This window comes from Crinia signifera, chromosome 12, assembly GCF_055691185.1.
Source record: "Crinia signifera chromosome 12, ASM5569118v1, whole genome shotgun sequence".
Taxonomy (NCBI): domain Eukaryota; kingdom Metazoa; phylum Chordata; class Amphibia; order Anura; family Myobatrachidae; genus Crinia; species Crinia signifera.
In genome coordinates, this window is record NC_139228.1 from 52,625,846 (window position 1) to 52,640,773 (window position 14,928).

Genomic DNA, 14,928 nt, shown 5'->3' on the forward strand with positions numbered 1-14,928 from the left:
AGACACGCTTAGCGGAACATGTATATAATATAAGAAAAGGTTTGGAAACCCATACAGTTCCAGCTCATTTTAAAAAGGTCCACAACTGTAAAGAATGTTGTATTAAAGCTTTTGGTGGTCTTGAAGTTATCACACCCACGTGGCGAAATAAAAATATAGAAACTTGTTTAGCCCAGTCAGAAATTAGATGGATTTTTAAGCTTAATACCCTGGTGCTAAAATGGTCTTAATAGTGACTTTGAAATTAAATGGTTTTTATAATTTTTGCCCTTTTAGCTGTTCTTAAATTATATTCTGTTTTTATCTGCTGTTATATTTTATAAGTGTATGTTTTTTAATGTGTTATGAAAATGTACGGATTTCTGAAAAATGATTAACTGCCCTTTATTCTCCTCCATCTCCCTCTTGTTTCTTGTATATGGACTGATAAAAAATACGGACCTATGTAGGGTACTATTAGGTGGAGCACAAGGAATGTGCACTCCACTGAATGGGCAGTGTGCAATACATCAATCCTTCCATACCGGAAGTGACCTTCTGGTATTTTGGAACGCATGAGAAGCACCCGGTGGAACGCAAATGACGGCGTTCCACTTCCGGTTGCGGCTCAAATCACTTCCGCATCCTGTATAGCGTCAGGGTAGCGTAATGCTGTTTTGGCGCCCTTTTCTGCTATTTATATCCCACCAGCCACGGGAAACATTATGCTTCTGAAGAAGGACCCCAATGGTCCAAAATGCATTAAGCAGGTGTTCCCGTGGCTGGTAGAACCGATGCTTGTTTTTTACTTGTGCTGTTTGGAGTGGAGGACCCCTGGAGTCTCCATCCCGAGGAGAAAGGTGTCCGGAACCTGGAAACATCGGTGAAGGGATTCCTGGGTGTAACCTCCCACATGTTATCACCGGCTGGTGATTATATGCTGTTTTTAAATCTGGAAATTGTGAGTGCAAAATAAATTGTTTTCCCTTTGAAAAAAGGTGTTGCAATATTTTTCTGTTTCCGTTTTAGAGCATTTGGACATCCAACAGTTATTGAAGATTTTGGTGACCTTCCCCTCTTGTGAATAACTTTAGGAGTGACCCAAGTTTAAAAGAACTTGACCCACCTACAATAAGGACACTTACCTACCATTAGTGTAAGTCAGACCTGGAAAGCGCTTTATGCACTGGTACTTCCAATTTCTGTATCCTATGTTTTGAGAAAGTTGGTGAACTTTCTTTTACCAGTACTAGCTGCTTCCTAGGCATCAGCGCAAAGGAATTGCACATTTTCTGTTCTTGTATTCGCTTTTTGATTAAACAAAACAATACACACCCCTTCCAAATCATATGCTCTCTATTTAACACATTTCACCTATAACTCAAGTTGCAATAGAGGCATCTTTCATACAATTCTAACCACACTGTATTTCTCACAATACAAACATTAACAAATTAAGGGGGCGCTGCCCCTTACGACAGTGTGAAGAGCGCCCGTAGGGCGCGATGAAACACATAGTCTCTTATATATTTGGCTATATGTGTCAATCATCTTCAGAGTGTGTCTATAACGCTGGGCGGGGTCACACATGAAACTCCACCCCCACCCAACCTTATACACGCACACCAAATATAAAATGTTGCCAAATGTAGCCACATATATAGGAGATATTGCCCCTGCACTACACCCCCCCCCCCCCCCCCGCAATAAATACACACATAAAACACAGACACGATCACTCTGCCCCGGCACCTGAGCTCTGTAAAGTCTCGCGGGATCTTGCGCTGCGCACACACACGTTAAAGGCAGCACAATCCAAGTCTCGCGGGAACTCCCTGTGCCACCCCAGCACACGCTCCGCACAGACAGTGCAGACCCATGCGCCCGCTGCCTCCTACTTCCTCCTGCCGCCATCCCGAAGCGCTCATCCCGGCACAGGCTCCTTTACCCTGCACCCGCTGCCTGGCACCCCCTCCGGCCACAATAGTACTGTGCCCAATGCCTGCCACCCAGCACACACTCCGCACAGACAGTGCAGACCCGTGCACCCGCTGCCTCCTACTTCCTCCTGCCGCCATCCCGAAGCGCTCATCCTGGCACAGGCTCCTTTACCCTGCGACCGCTGCTGGCACTCCCTCCGGCCGCAATAGTACTGTGCCCGATACCTGCCACCACCGGCCGCCGCTGACACTAAGCTCCCACTCCCCTCGAACCTGCCTGTCCACCGACACCAGTCCAGCACCCAAGGACAGAACACTGCCCACTATACCACCAACGGATAACAGGTACCTTTTGGCTATATTGTAACTAAGCCTTCACTGTTCACATATGCTACCTAGCCTGCAGCACAACAACTAACACCCCTGCATGGTCCCACAATCCACCCTCCATACAAAACTAATACCCCACACCCACTCTCTTTCCACGGGAAACGGTCATCTGTCAGAACACACTTCGGTCGACCCCGGAACGTCGACTGGCCCCAAAGACGACAGGGTTAAAGGTTGACATGGGTCAAGGTCGACATGGTTCTAGGTCTACAGTCATTAGGTTGACATGAGTTTTCACTGTTTTTTGAGCCGAGATGTGCCGACGGGCGGTATTTCATGCCCGAAGCATTGCGAGCGAAGCGAGGGGCTGCGGTTCAACTCCAACTGTGTCCATGTCGACTGTGTCGACATTCGGGACAAAAAAAACTGTGAAAAACTCATGTTGACCTAATGACTGTCGACCTAGAACCATGTCGACCTTGGCCCATGTCGACCTTGGGGCCAGTCGACCTTCCGGGGTCGACCTAATGACTGTAGATCTAAGTCTGTTCTGACAGATGTACAGATTCCCTTTTCACCACTATAGCACCAACCCATGCACTTTACACCTACCTAAACTTACAGCACAGCAACAAAACCCTTAACCCAACATACCCCTACACCACAACACCACACCACCCCCACACACAATTCAACCACACACACTATCTTTGCATCACTATAGCAACAACGCTTCCACTCTACACACAGCCAAAGGCCCACATTTCTCAATATCGCATTTACAATGCAATCTGCCCAGAACATTCACGCTCACGATTGTGCAGCACAGACTTTTTGTACTTTGCGATGAGATGCCGCGGGAGCACGCATCTCATTGCACCGGGAAAATCGGTGCGTGTATGGGCACCTTTACAATTTTATATTCTCTGCCACCCTAGTAATTGCTTCAGTGTCCCCTAAAGCAGCTGTGTATATTTACCATGTAATTGTCCTAATACTGCAATTAGTTATTTTCTTGTGCTTTGCTCATTTATGTATTGTTAGGCGTGTGGAACCTCTGAAGCTCCATATATAACTAAACGATCATAATAAACTGGACGATATTCTGATTTTATTGTTCCAACCCGTCATAATCGCCAATATTGTTTAGAACGTTGTCCAGTGCGTACGCACCTTATAAAACAGCACTAGTTTGCTTCGCTGAAACCTAGGAAAACCTCTTCCAACATACAAACAAATGATACAAGTACACGTAGAATTTCCCCCTGGCCAGCATCAATATTCACCATGATTTATTAGTCTTTCCATCAACCATAGCCGAGGAAATGTCATTAACATTAATAGTGTTACGTTATTATACCAACCAAGGGGTCTATGCACTAAGTCTTGGTGAGAGAATTCAGACTTGGTGGTAGGACAAATTTGTTCTCAAAATGGGCAAAATCATGCTGCACTGCAGCTGGGGCAGATGTAACATGTGCAGAGAGGCTTTGGATAGGATATGTTTGGATACATTGTTTCTGTGCAGGGTAAATACTGGCTGCTTTATTTTTACACTGCAGTTTAGATTTCACTTTGAACGCACCCCACTTAAATCTCTCTGCACATGTTACATCTGCCCCACCAGCAGTGCAGCATGGGTGGGTCCATTCTGAGAACAAATCTGTCCTGCGATCAAGCCTGAAATAGGACGGTAGTACCAGCCAGTCAGCTTCTAGCTGCCATGTTACATTATAAACGTCCAGACCTATGAACGTCTGTCATTTATCTAGCAAATTGAAATGACAGAAGCGGACTGGTTAATTTGGGCAACAACGCAACTTTACCTCTCTCCAAGGTTTGATACATATCCCTCATTGGTATAAAATGAATTAATGCTGAATCCATTCGCTCTTTGGAGTGTTTAGGATAAAACGGATATTCCTTCCTTTCAATGTTTTAACCTGTACCTGTTCCCATGTGGCAAACAACTTACCGAGCACCAGAGGGGCTGCCCTGCCGAATACCACCCCTCCCCCCCACCGCCGTCATTTCTGCGAGGGGTATGTGTAATGAAGACACATCCCCTTTGCATGCCGATTCAGGAGAAAATACCATTGAATCATTTCTCCTGCCTAAAACTCAGTCTCAACCGACTTATTTGCGGGCGCCAGGACACAGACAGGGCTGGCGAATGATATCATGCGATGTCAGCCGCCAACCCCCAACAGGCATTGGCTGGCCTGCGTATTTATGGTGATGCCCCAGCAACGCCACCGCCCCGGCGAGTGGGTAACCCCCCCACCATCGGGGTGGGGCCTAATTTGGGTCACTGCATGTGATCCAGAATCGGCCTCAAAGTTCCTTATGATACATGATCAGAGAAAATATTGCTTAGTAAAATAAGTGAATCTTAAAGTAAATGGTCTGCAAACAACACAAGGAAATTCTAAGGGGTGTGGGATTACACAGAGAAAGTCGGGATTCCGACAGTCATTAGCCCGACTGCACAGCGGGGGGGCGCAATGAAGCTCCTTGCGGGCTCACTGTGCTCGCCACGCTGCGGGCACGGTGGCGAGCTGCGCTCGGCACCTATTTTATTCTTCCTCTATGGGGGTCGTGGACACCCACAAGGGAGCAGTCGGGATTCTGACGTCGGGGTAATGACTGTCGGTGAGTCGTCCGGCACCAATTCTAAGAGATATTGGTCAAAACCAGTGCTAGAAATTATACTAAAAGTGTAATACCCGTTTCACACCACTGCACAGTTTTTTTTGGCACTTTGACGAGGGTCAGCGGTGGTGTAAATGGGGTAGCTAAAAATAAAAAAAAAACAAGTCCATTTTCCCGTGAATCCTACCCAGGCGGGGGGTATATATGTCACTAGAACCCCTGTGACAAAATACTTAGTATGTGGTAAACTGTGGCTTACAATTTAACTAAACAACCAACGGGATGTAGTCAAAATCCCGACAAGGACAAAATCCCGACAAGGACAAAATCCCGACATATAGAATGTACAGGTGAAAGAGTCAACATGACTTTCGGTTGACATGGGTTTTTACACTGTTTCTTGACCCGACATGTGCCGACAGGCGGTATTTCATGCCCTACCATCCACTAGAGCAGAGGTGGGCAACAGGCGGCCCGCGGGCCGGGTGCGGCCCGCGAGACGCTTATGTCTGGCCCGCTGCACAGACCCTTATTTCTATGACAAGCGGCCCGACTAGCATAAGCCGCTTGTCATTTTACCAGAGATTTTCAGCCGCGCCGCGCACGGCAATACTGGGAGCGTGGGAGGGGACGCAGTGACGCGGCAGCTGCCTCCCCGCCATTGGTTGGTGTGGCTGCCACGTCACCGCGTCCTCTCCCACAGCCCAGTAATGCTGTGCAGGGCGGGAGCTCTCGGGTTTTGGCAGACGCAAGCAGCTACACTGGGTTATGGCAGACGCAAGCAGCTACACTGGGTTATGGCAGACGCAAGAAGCTAGTTCTCCTCTCTCCTGGCTTCCCCCCTCTCTCAGGCACCGGAAAATTTAACAGTAAATAAAAGTAAGGAGCAATTATTTTATGTGCATTGTGTGTGTGTATATATATATATATATATATATATATATATATATATATATATATATATATATATATATAATCTCCACACACACATTTATAATGTACAGATGTATGTATATATATATATATATATAGATATATATATCTATATATATATATATATATATATATATATAGAATGTTATTCTTGCAGCCTGGCATTCTCCCTGCCCATATACTGTATGACCTGTTGAAAAATCCTTCATTCACTACTATATATATATATATATATATATATATATATATATATATATATATATATATATATATATATATATATATATATATATATATACATACATACATACACAAGATATTTTGTGTGCGGCCCTCTAATATTTTCTGGAAGTGTTAAGCGGCCCCCCAGCCAAAATAGTTGCCCACCCCTGCACTAGAGGGTGCTAAATACATAAGAAGTAGCTTCTGATTGGTTGCCCATAGCAACATCACATGTGAAGTAGAATACACATCTTAGTAAATTTCCCCCAATAAGTATATGTATGTAATAAGTCTGTACATCTCCATAGACAAGTACTCACTGATAGTTCTTATATTATAACATTCAGAGAAGGAAACAACAAGAATTAAAGGCATAATCCTGTACAAACATATACATAATTACTAAGAGTGTAACTATATTAAGCACACATTATACAAAGTGAATCCCTGGGCTGTTGGCTGCTGTCTTGTGGAATCAGATAAGCGTTTATTTACTTTTTATACTGTACTCTTATATACAGTAGCAGTTTTTACCTATGGGCTGCAGGGCTGCTACCCCAGGGTTGCCTACTCTCCCGGAATGGCCGGGAGGTTCACGAAAATCGGGCCCCCCTCCTGGCCCCCCGGAAAGGTGGGCAACAATCCCGTATTTCAGGGTTCCCGGCTCCCATCGGCAATCATCGATGATGACTGCACCGATGGCCATCCCTAGTCTTCACCACCAGGGACTCATAAGCACTGAAGAAGAAGCAATGTAACTCAGCGTCACACCGTCACCCCCCCCCCCCCTACTGTGACTGATGTGGAAGCACCCGAGCACACTGCTGCAGCCGGGACCCCGCAGGACTAGCTGCATATTTGACTTTCCCTCAGCTGATCTGACATCTGCATGATCTGTCTGAGGATAAGATCCCGGTAGACTGCGCTGTGTACACATTGATCAGCCACCAGGGGGCATGGCGTATTAATCACATGCCACTCTGTACTATATGACTGTCTTTTACACAGGTGAGTAACCCGCCTCAGTGCTGTAGATCTTTGCACACAGCATAAAGTTTGTCCATAATTACTGCATGTGATGACACGCCCTGTATCGGGTACTTTCCTAGCCAGTGGCGTAGCTACATACAGTATGTGGCAGATCCAACGGCAGCTTGGGGGAGCGGCGACAGCGGGGTCTGTGGTGGGCGCAGCTGGCTGAGCTGACAGGTGACCCAAGCAGCAGCGAGCGCTGAGCTGGTCCTGCCCTGGACATATCTAATGAGCGGGGACTCAGTGCAGTGCATATTGAATGAGATGTCAATCATTAGCATAAGTAGTAAACTGTTTTGGGGTGGAGCTACAGGTAATCTGATCCTGTACACTCCACTGTATACAAAACCCCAGACCAAGCTTGGCTCCCCCTCCCGGGCCCCCTGGGAAGATGGGCAATTCTCCCGCATCAGCCACGCAGCCCTCCCCCCCCCCCCCCCCCCAAACCACTCTTCTCCCCTGCAGTACACCCCATCTTTCGAGGGTCCGTGGACCTGCAAATTACCTTGTCTGACTGCTATGGGGGCGGGGCTTGGTGACATCTGCCTTGTCCTGCCCCCCCTGACATGCTACTGTCTGGTCTCCTCTCCGGACTTCTCCTGAGAGGAGGAAAAAAAAGTCAGCAAGTATGCCCCAGACAGCTTGTCTCTAGATTTCATCAAACCCTCTAATATTGTGATGGGACTGGCTATGTTATGAATAGACAGGGCAGGGCATAGGCAGTGAGCGCTACTGCTGGAGGGGAGTTTGGCACAAAAGGGTCAGAGAGAGGAGCTGCACTTGTGATATGGAGGGGCTGACTAGGCATCGCGGTGCCGTCAATGGCGAGGGTTTTGAGGCAAAGGGCGCTGGGCCAGGGGCCCCCATCACACAGGTGTGTGCCTAAAAAGCAGCTGATGGATTCGATCCGACAGATTGAACCTGCAGAAGGTTCAATCTGTAGGGTCTAACCCGATGCGTACGGGTGGGATGTCAAACACATCTGATTTGGCCCGATTTGACATTTATTGCAAAAAAAAGATTACTTTCTATGGACCGCATTTATCAATCAATATTTGCGGCTAAATCCCAAAAAACACCTGTTTTCAGGGGTTAACAGCATATATTAATTATCCCCCCGAATTTAACACGAGAGACCGCAGCAGGGATCGGAAATTCTGTACCACCGCCAGCTGCCTCCCCCATAGGGTGTATTCAATCACAATGCCTGGGACAGTACTCAAGTCTCTGTCTACATGTATTACTACTACCAGTTGCCAGTCTGTCAAGATTACAGAACAACATAACAGTAATATCAGGGCTGTGCGCTCTTAAGGTGCCCTCTAGTGGCCGCAGGTGCATAAAACATGTGGATTTCACAGATTTGTCAGCAGTGTTAGGGCAGAATTTACTAAGAATACTACGACAATTTCTCAGTCATATTCGTACTTTGTATACAACTGAATATGACTGTTATCGGTGGAGTATTTCATTTACAATTGAGATTCATGTCATATGAAGTCGTATTTTTTGGGAGTATACGCCTAGTATACTGTACATTCGTATTTTGAAATACGACTTGATAGTAAATTTCTAAATTGCATTAGAGTAATGTAAAATTCAAGGCGCATTCTTTCGATGGCGTATTGATTCGTATTTTTGTAACAATACGAATACGAAAGGTTGTCACGGTCATAATATACAAAATATTGGGATGCAGTTACAATACCGGCGGTCGGGATCCCGGCCGCCGAAATGCCGACACATTCTCCCTCCGTGGGTGTCCACGACACCCCTGGAGGGAGAATAAATTAGTGTGCCGAGCGTAGCGAGCAGGGCCGGCGCTACCCACTCAGCAGAGGATGCAAAGCAGGTAGGCGCCGTGCAGGAGAGGCGCCACTGTCCCTGCTGTGCATCCTCTGCTGTCCTCCGTGCCTGCCGGCTGCTGCTGCTGCGCCTGTCACACTTCATCACAGGCAGCAGCGCCGGAGGCACAGAGATCCCTCCTGGCTCTATCAGCTGGTCATCGGGAGGGTCCGAAAGGGGGCGGAGCTACACGGATGGAGGGGCGTGGCTACACGGACCAGAAGGGGCGGGGCTACAAGGGAGCAAGGCTGACTGAACTGAAGACACCAGGAAACAGGAGAGGATGAGCTGCCAGTGCCACCATTGTAAAGTGTGAGTGTACTAATGTCGGCAACTGATGTGGGCACGTGTGTAGGCAGCACTACTAATGTCAGCAACTGGTGTGGGCACATATGTAGGCAGCGCTACTAATGTCGGCAACTGATGTGGGCACGTGTGTAGGCAGCACTACTAATGTCGGCAACTGATGTGGGCACGTGTGTAGGCAGCACTACTAATGTCGGCAACTGGTGTGGGCACATGTGTAGGCAGTGCTACTAATGTCGGCAACTGGTGTGGGCACGTATATAGGCAGCACTGCTAATGTCGGCAACTGGTGTGGGCACATGTGTATGCAGCGCCACTAATGTCAGCAACTGGTGTGGGCACGTTTGTAGGCAGCACTACTAATGTCGGCAACTGGTGTGGGCACATGTGTAGGCAGCGCTACTAATGTCGGCAACTGGTGTGGGCACGTATATATAGGCAGCGCTACTAATGTCGGCAGCTGATGTGGGCGCGTGTATAGGCAGCGATACTAACGTCGGCAACTGGTGTGGGCATGTGTATAGGCAGCGCTGTTAATGTCAGCAACTGGTGTGGGCACATGTGTAGGCAGCGCTACTAATGTCGGCAACTGATGTGGGCACGTGTGTAGGCAGCACTACTAATGTCGGCAACTGATGTGGGCACGTGTGTAGGCAGCACTACTAATGTCGGCAACTGGTGTGGGCACATGTGTAGGCAGTGCTACTAATGTCGGCAACTGGTGTGGGCACGTATATAGGCAGCACTGCTAATGTCGGCAACTGGTGTGGGCACATGTGTATGCAGCGCCACTAATGTCAGCAACTGGTGTGGGCACGTTTGTAGGCAGCACTACTAATGTTGGCAACTGGTGTGGGCACGTGTGTAGGCAGCGGTACTACTGTCGGCAACTGGTCTGGGCACATGTAGAGGCAGCACTACTAATGTCGGCAACTGGTGTGGGCACGTGTAGAGGCAGCACTATTAATGTCGGCAACTGGTGTGGGCACGTGTAGAGGCAGCACTACTAATGTCGGCAACTGGTGTAGGCATGTGTACAGGCAGCGCTACTAATGTCGGCAACTGGTGTGGGCATATGGTTACACAGTGCTACTACTGTCGTAACTGGTGTGGGCACTATGTATAAGCAGTGGTACTACTTTTAGGCAACTGGTGTGGGCATGTGTATAAGCAGAGCAACTACTTTTGGCAACTGGTGTGGGTGTTATGTATAAGCAGAGGTACTACTGTCAGCATCTGGAGTGGGCATATGGTTACGCAGCGCTACTACTGACGGCAACTGGTGTGGGCACTACTTGTAAGTAGAGCAACTACTTTTCGCAACTGGTGTGGGTGTTATGAATAAGCAACGCTACAAATGTGGGCATATGCAGGAGTACTCGGGGCATTATGTGTAGCATAATGTGTGTCAATGTCATATGGGCATTATAGAGCATGGCATATTATGTAAGGGGAATTACAGTGTGTGGCATAATGTGTAATGGGCATTATGGTGTTCTGCATATTGTGCAAGGGGCATCATGATGTGTGGCATAACGAATAATGTGCATTACTGTGTGTGGTTACTATAATGTGCTTTGGGTTTTGAGGTGTGAAGCATAATGTGTTATGGGGATTATGGTGTTATTGGTACTTTTATGTGACCACGCCAATTCCCCATGAAGCCACGCTTCTACAATTTTGCACGCGCCTTCGGCGCGCACTGTCCCTGTTTTTTTCGCACATGGCAACAGAATGGCTAGTTACGGCACTGGTGAATAAGATTGTGCTACAGTGTGGTGTAATTTGGAGTGGGAGCATTATTGTGTGGCCACACCCCTCCCTTTGTAAAGTTTGGGTGGGCGCAAATTTATAGTTTGCAGGAGGGCGCCGAACCCACTAGCACCGGCCCTGGTAGCGAGGCACCGGGCCCGCTGCGTGGCGAGCGCAGCCGGAATCCCGACCGCCAAATGCCGACACATTCTCCCTCCGTGGGTGTCCACGACACTCCTGGAGGGAGAATAAATTAGTGTGCTGAGCGTAGCGAGGCACTGGGCCCGCTGCGTGGCGAGCGCAGCGAGCGCGCAAGGGGGGGGGGGCGATCCACGTCCCCCCCTTGTCAGCATTTCGGCGGTCGGGATTCCGGTGTCGGGATTCTGAATGCCGGGATCCCGACCGCCGGGATTCAATACTGAATCCAAAATATTAACGTTATTTCACATTAGTAAATGACAAAAATACGAATACGTGCCCGAATACGAATACGACTGAACAGTGGCGTAACTACAAATTTTGCTCCCCCCCAGCCAAAAAAAAACCTGGCGCCCCCCTCCCATTTTTTGGAACCTATAGCATTCCATAAAGGGTGTGTGGCAATGCTTATTAGACAATATGCCACACACTGTAATGTCTATTACATATTATACTACACACCATAATGACCCTTACACATTATTCCCCTTACCATAAAGCCCATTACACATTATGCCACATATTGTAATGTCCATAACACATTATGCCACACAAAGTTATGCCACATTATGCCACAACGTAATGCCTATTGCACATTATACCACACACCTTAAAGTCAATTACACATTATGCCACACACCGTAATGCCCATTACAGAATATAACACATTATGCACACATGGTGAAACCCGATATATATTGAATGAGGTCAGCTTCCAGGCAATCAGGTTGCTGGTGTTCAGTACAGTATATCGACACTGGCATCCCAACTGCCATTAGAACACTGAAACTGGAACATTTAAACACATCAGGATGCCAACACTGGGATGTCAACAGCCAACAATTAGCCGTAAGTATGCTGGAACGGGTTAGGGAGAGGCCAAGGTGGATTAGGGATAGGCAGTACTGGGGGTAGGGAGGGGTATGGTTAAATATCAGCTGGAGCAGGGGCAAGAAGGAGGATAGGGGCAGGCAGTGCAGAGGCTAGGGAAGGGGTATAGCAGCTACTAGGTTTAGAAGTGTACATACATTGCACTTTAAGCTGCCATATTGAAAGTTATTTCCAGTGCTGCTGCAGGCACCATTGACACCACGTCTATACCCCATGCACGGCCAGCAGCAGGAACCAGGGCAGCCTCTGGGAAGGGAGCACCATCCTGGCACACAAACATATGAGGGTGCCCTAAATGAGCGCCAATTACCCCATCTCCTGACCCGAAACCAAGCAAAACACATCTTACCAGATGCTAGAACTGCAGTCAGGAGAGGACACTGAAGCGCGGGGATGGCAGTGGGTCACAAACATTATCTTGAAGGTCACGACGGGTGCTTTGTGATGGTCGCTCCTCCTTGGGTCTGCGCGTGTGAAAGCTTGGTTGGTCTCTAGGACAGGCAGGGTGGAGTCTGCACTGCAGCAGCAAGTTCTGCTGCCCAGGAGCCACGCTGCTGCTGTGGGAGATGAAAAAGGATGATCATAGGTCAGGGTACTCTGGTGCTGCTGCCAGCAACTCAGGGCAAACAATTGGGGTGCAGGAGCATAACTAGAACCTTGTGGGTCCCATTGCAAAATATATAAAGGGTCTGATTCTCTCTCTCTCTCTCTGACACTTTCTTTTTCTTTCCGTCACTGGGCGGTATTCAATGAGCCTGATTCGCCATGTTTTTATGGCAAATTTGTGCTGTTTGGCGAATTTTTGACTAAAACGGTGAATCACCCTATTCAATGACCACATGGCGAATACATTTGAAGGTTTTTTTCGCCATGATTCACCGAGTAGCAATCGCTATCTTTTTATGGTGAAGTGGAATGTGAACTTTTAAAATAAAGTGTTTTGTTTTTTACATTTGGTATAAAAAAATCAGGAATTTTATTCTGAGGAGGGGCATGCTATTTTTATTCATGTGCTGTAAGCACATGAATATATATTTAATTTTAAAATATATATATATATATTTTTTTTTACACAGCAGCCAGCAGGGGCCGTCGGAGCCGAGCCGCTCATTAGATATTCATATATTCACTGCACCCGATCGTTACGATCGGGTGTAGTGAATATACGGTCTCCTGCTGGCACCCCCGGGGGGCAGCCTGTGCTGCCTGGCACCCGGGGAGCCCACCTCCCCCCCACATACGCTCTGGGGCAGGCAGATAGACTTCCATCTCCCTGCCTGCCACCGTCCTCAGGCTCCCAGCGGTGTTCGCTGCAGGAGCTCATATTCGCCGGTCAGGGGCAGCGAGCCCCTGACTCGTTGAATACCGGAGCCGGCGAGGCTCCGGAACGTGGCGAATGTGCAGCGAATCCTAAAAAGGATTCGCTGCACCTCGCAGGTATTCACATTGAATACCGCCCACTGTCTCTCTATTTCTCTCTCCCTCACACCCCCACTCTCTCCATAGCATTTCGCTGTCTCGCTCCGCTCTTTCCTTCATACTCACCAATCGGGATTCTAGCTGTCAGTATTGCGGCGTTGGCATCCTGACTCATTTGAAGTTCAGCGGCTGGTCTTCTAAAGGCATTAGGGATGCTAGCGTCGCTATACTGAACGCAGGCATCCAGGGACCATGGGCTAATAGATACCAGACACACAGGACATACATGCACTCATACCATATATACAGACACACATCACATACATGCACATACCATACATATATATACAAACAGGACATACATGCACACATACCATATATACAGACACACATCACATACATGCAGGGCCGGATTTGTGCCTAGGCCCGTGAGGCACGGGCCTCAGGGCGGCACCATTTATGGGCGGCATGGCAGGCTGATATTCTGCTAAATTAATAGCGGCATGGCAGAGCAGGTGGGCAGCGTGAGTGACGAGCGGCGGCGCCGTCGACATGATTTATCATATGTCGGCGGCAGCGCCGCTTGTCACCCGCCGCTACCCACCCGCTCTGCCATGCATCGCTTCGTTTCCGGGACAGCTCCGCTTGCTGGGTGAGTTGAATGGCTGCGCGCCGCTGAGGGCTTAGGCTCACTGCCGCTGGCTCCCATTGGCTACTTTATACACATAGCCTATTGGCTGCTATGTGTATCCAGTGGGCGGGTACAGCAGCTGAGCCGACTCAGCCGAATGGCGCGCCCGTCCCTGGCCTGCACTACTCAGTCGGTCACGGTCAGTCAGTCAGTGTGAGAGACCTGTCACTGAGACTGCTAATAAAGTTAATCCTCCAACTCCCGGCCTCCCTCCCTCTGGGTCCTCCGTACAGTGTGCATACTGCTTGAAAAAATATTGAGGAGGGCTACAGGTAAATTTGAATGATTATATATATATATATATATATATATATATATATATATACATACAGGACCGGCACCTACTATGGGGTGGCAGCTGCAGGACTCACACACCCCAATGGGGGGGGGGGGGGGGGGGGGCGGCCAAAAATGTCGTGCCAAGGGGTGACCTGACCCCTAAATCCGCCCCTGCATACATGCACATATACCATACAGACACACATCGTATACACGCACATACCATACATATATACAAACAGGACATACATGCACACTACAGTAATCACACGCATGCCATACATACACACAGGACATGCCATACAGACACGCACACACACGCGCACATATCATTCACACACACTACATAAAAGCACACATACCTTAGACACAAAGGACATACACGGACACAAACATGGCATACTGGTACAGATACCATACATGCACACACACAGCATATTTACATACACACACACACAT

General features: G+C 48.2%; 1 long non-coding RNA gene across 1 annotated transcript in view; it reads right to left on the minus strand.

Moving 5' to 3' along the window:
• The window catches only part of LOC146050074 (uncharacterized), a 54,361-nt gene extending 41,592 nt beyond the window's left edge, over positions 1 to 12,769 (minus strand). The window contains exon 1 of the long non-coding RNA XR_014466257.1: positions 12,430 to 12,769. This is a non-coding gene — a long non-coding RNA (uncharacterized LOC146050074). The remainder of the gene's footprint in view (positions 1 to 12,429) is intronic.
• Between the last annotated feature and the right edge of the window lie 2,159 nt (positions 12,770 to 14,928).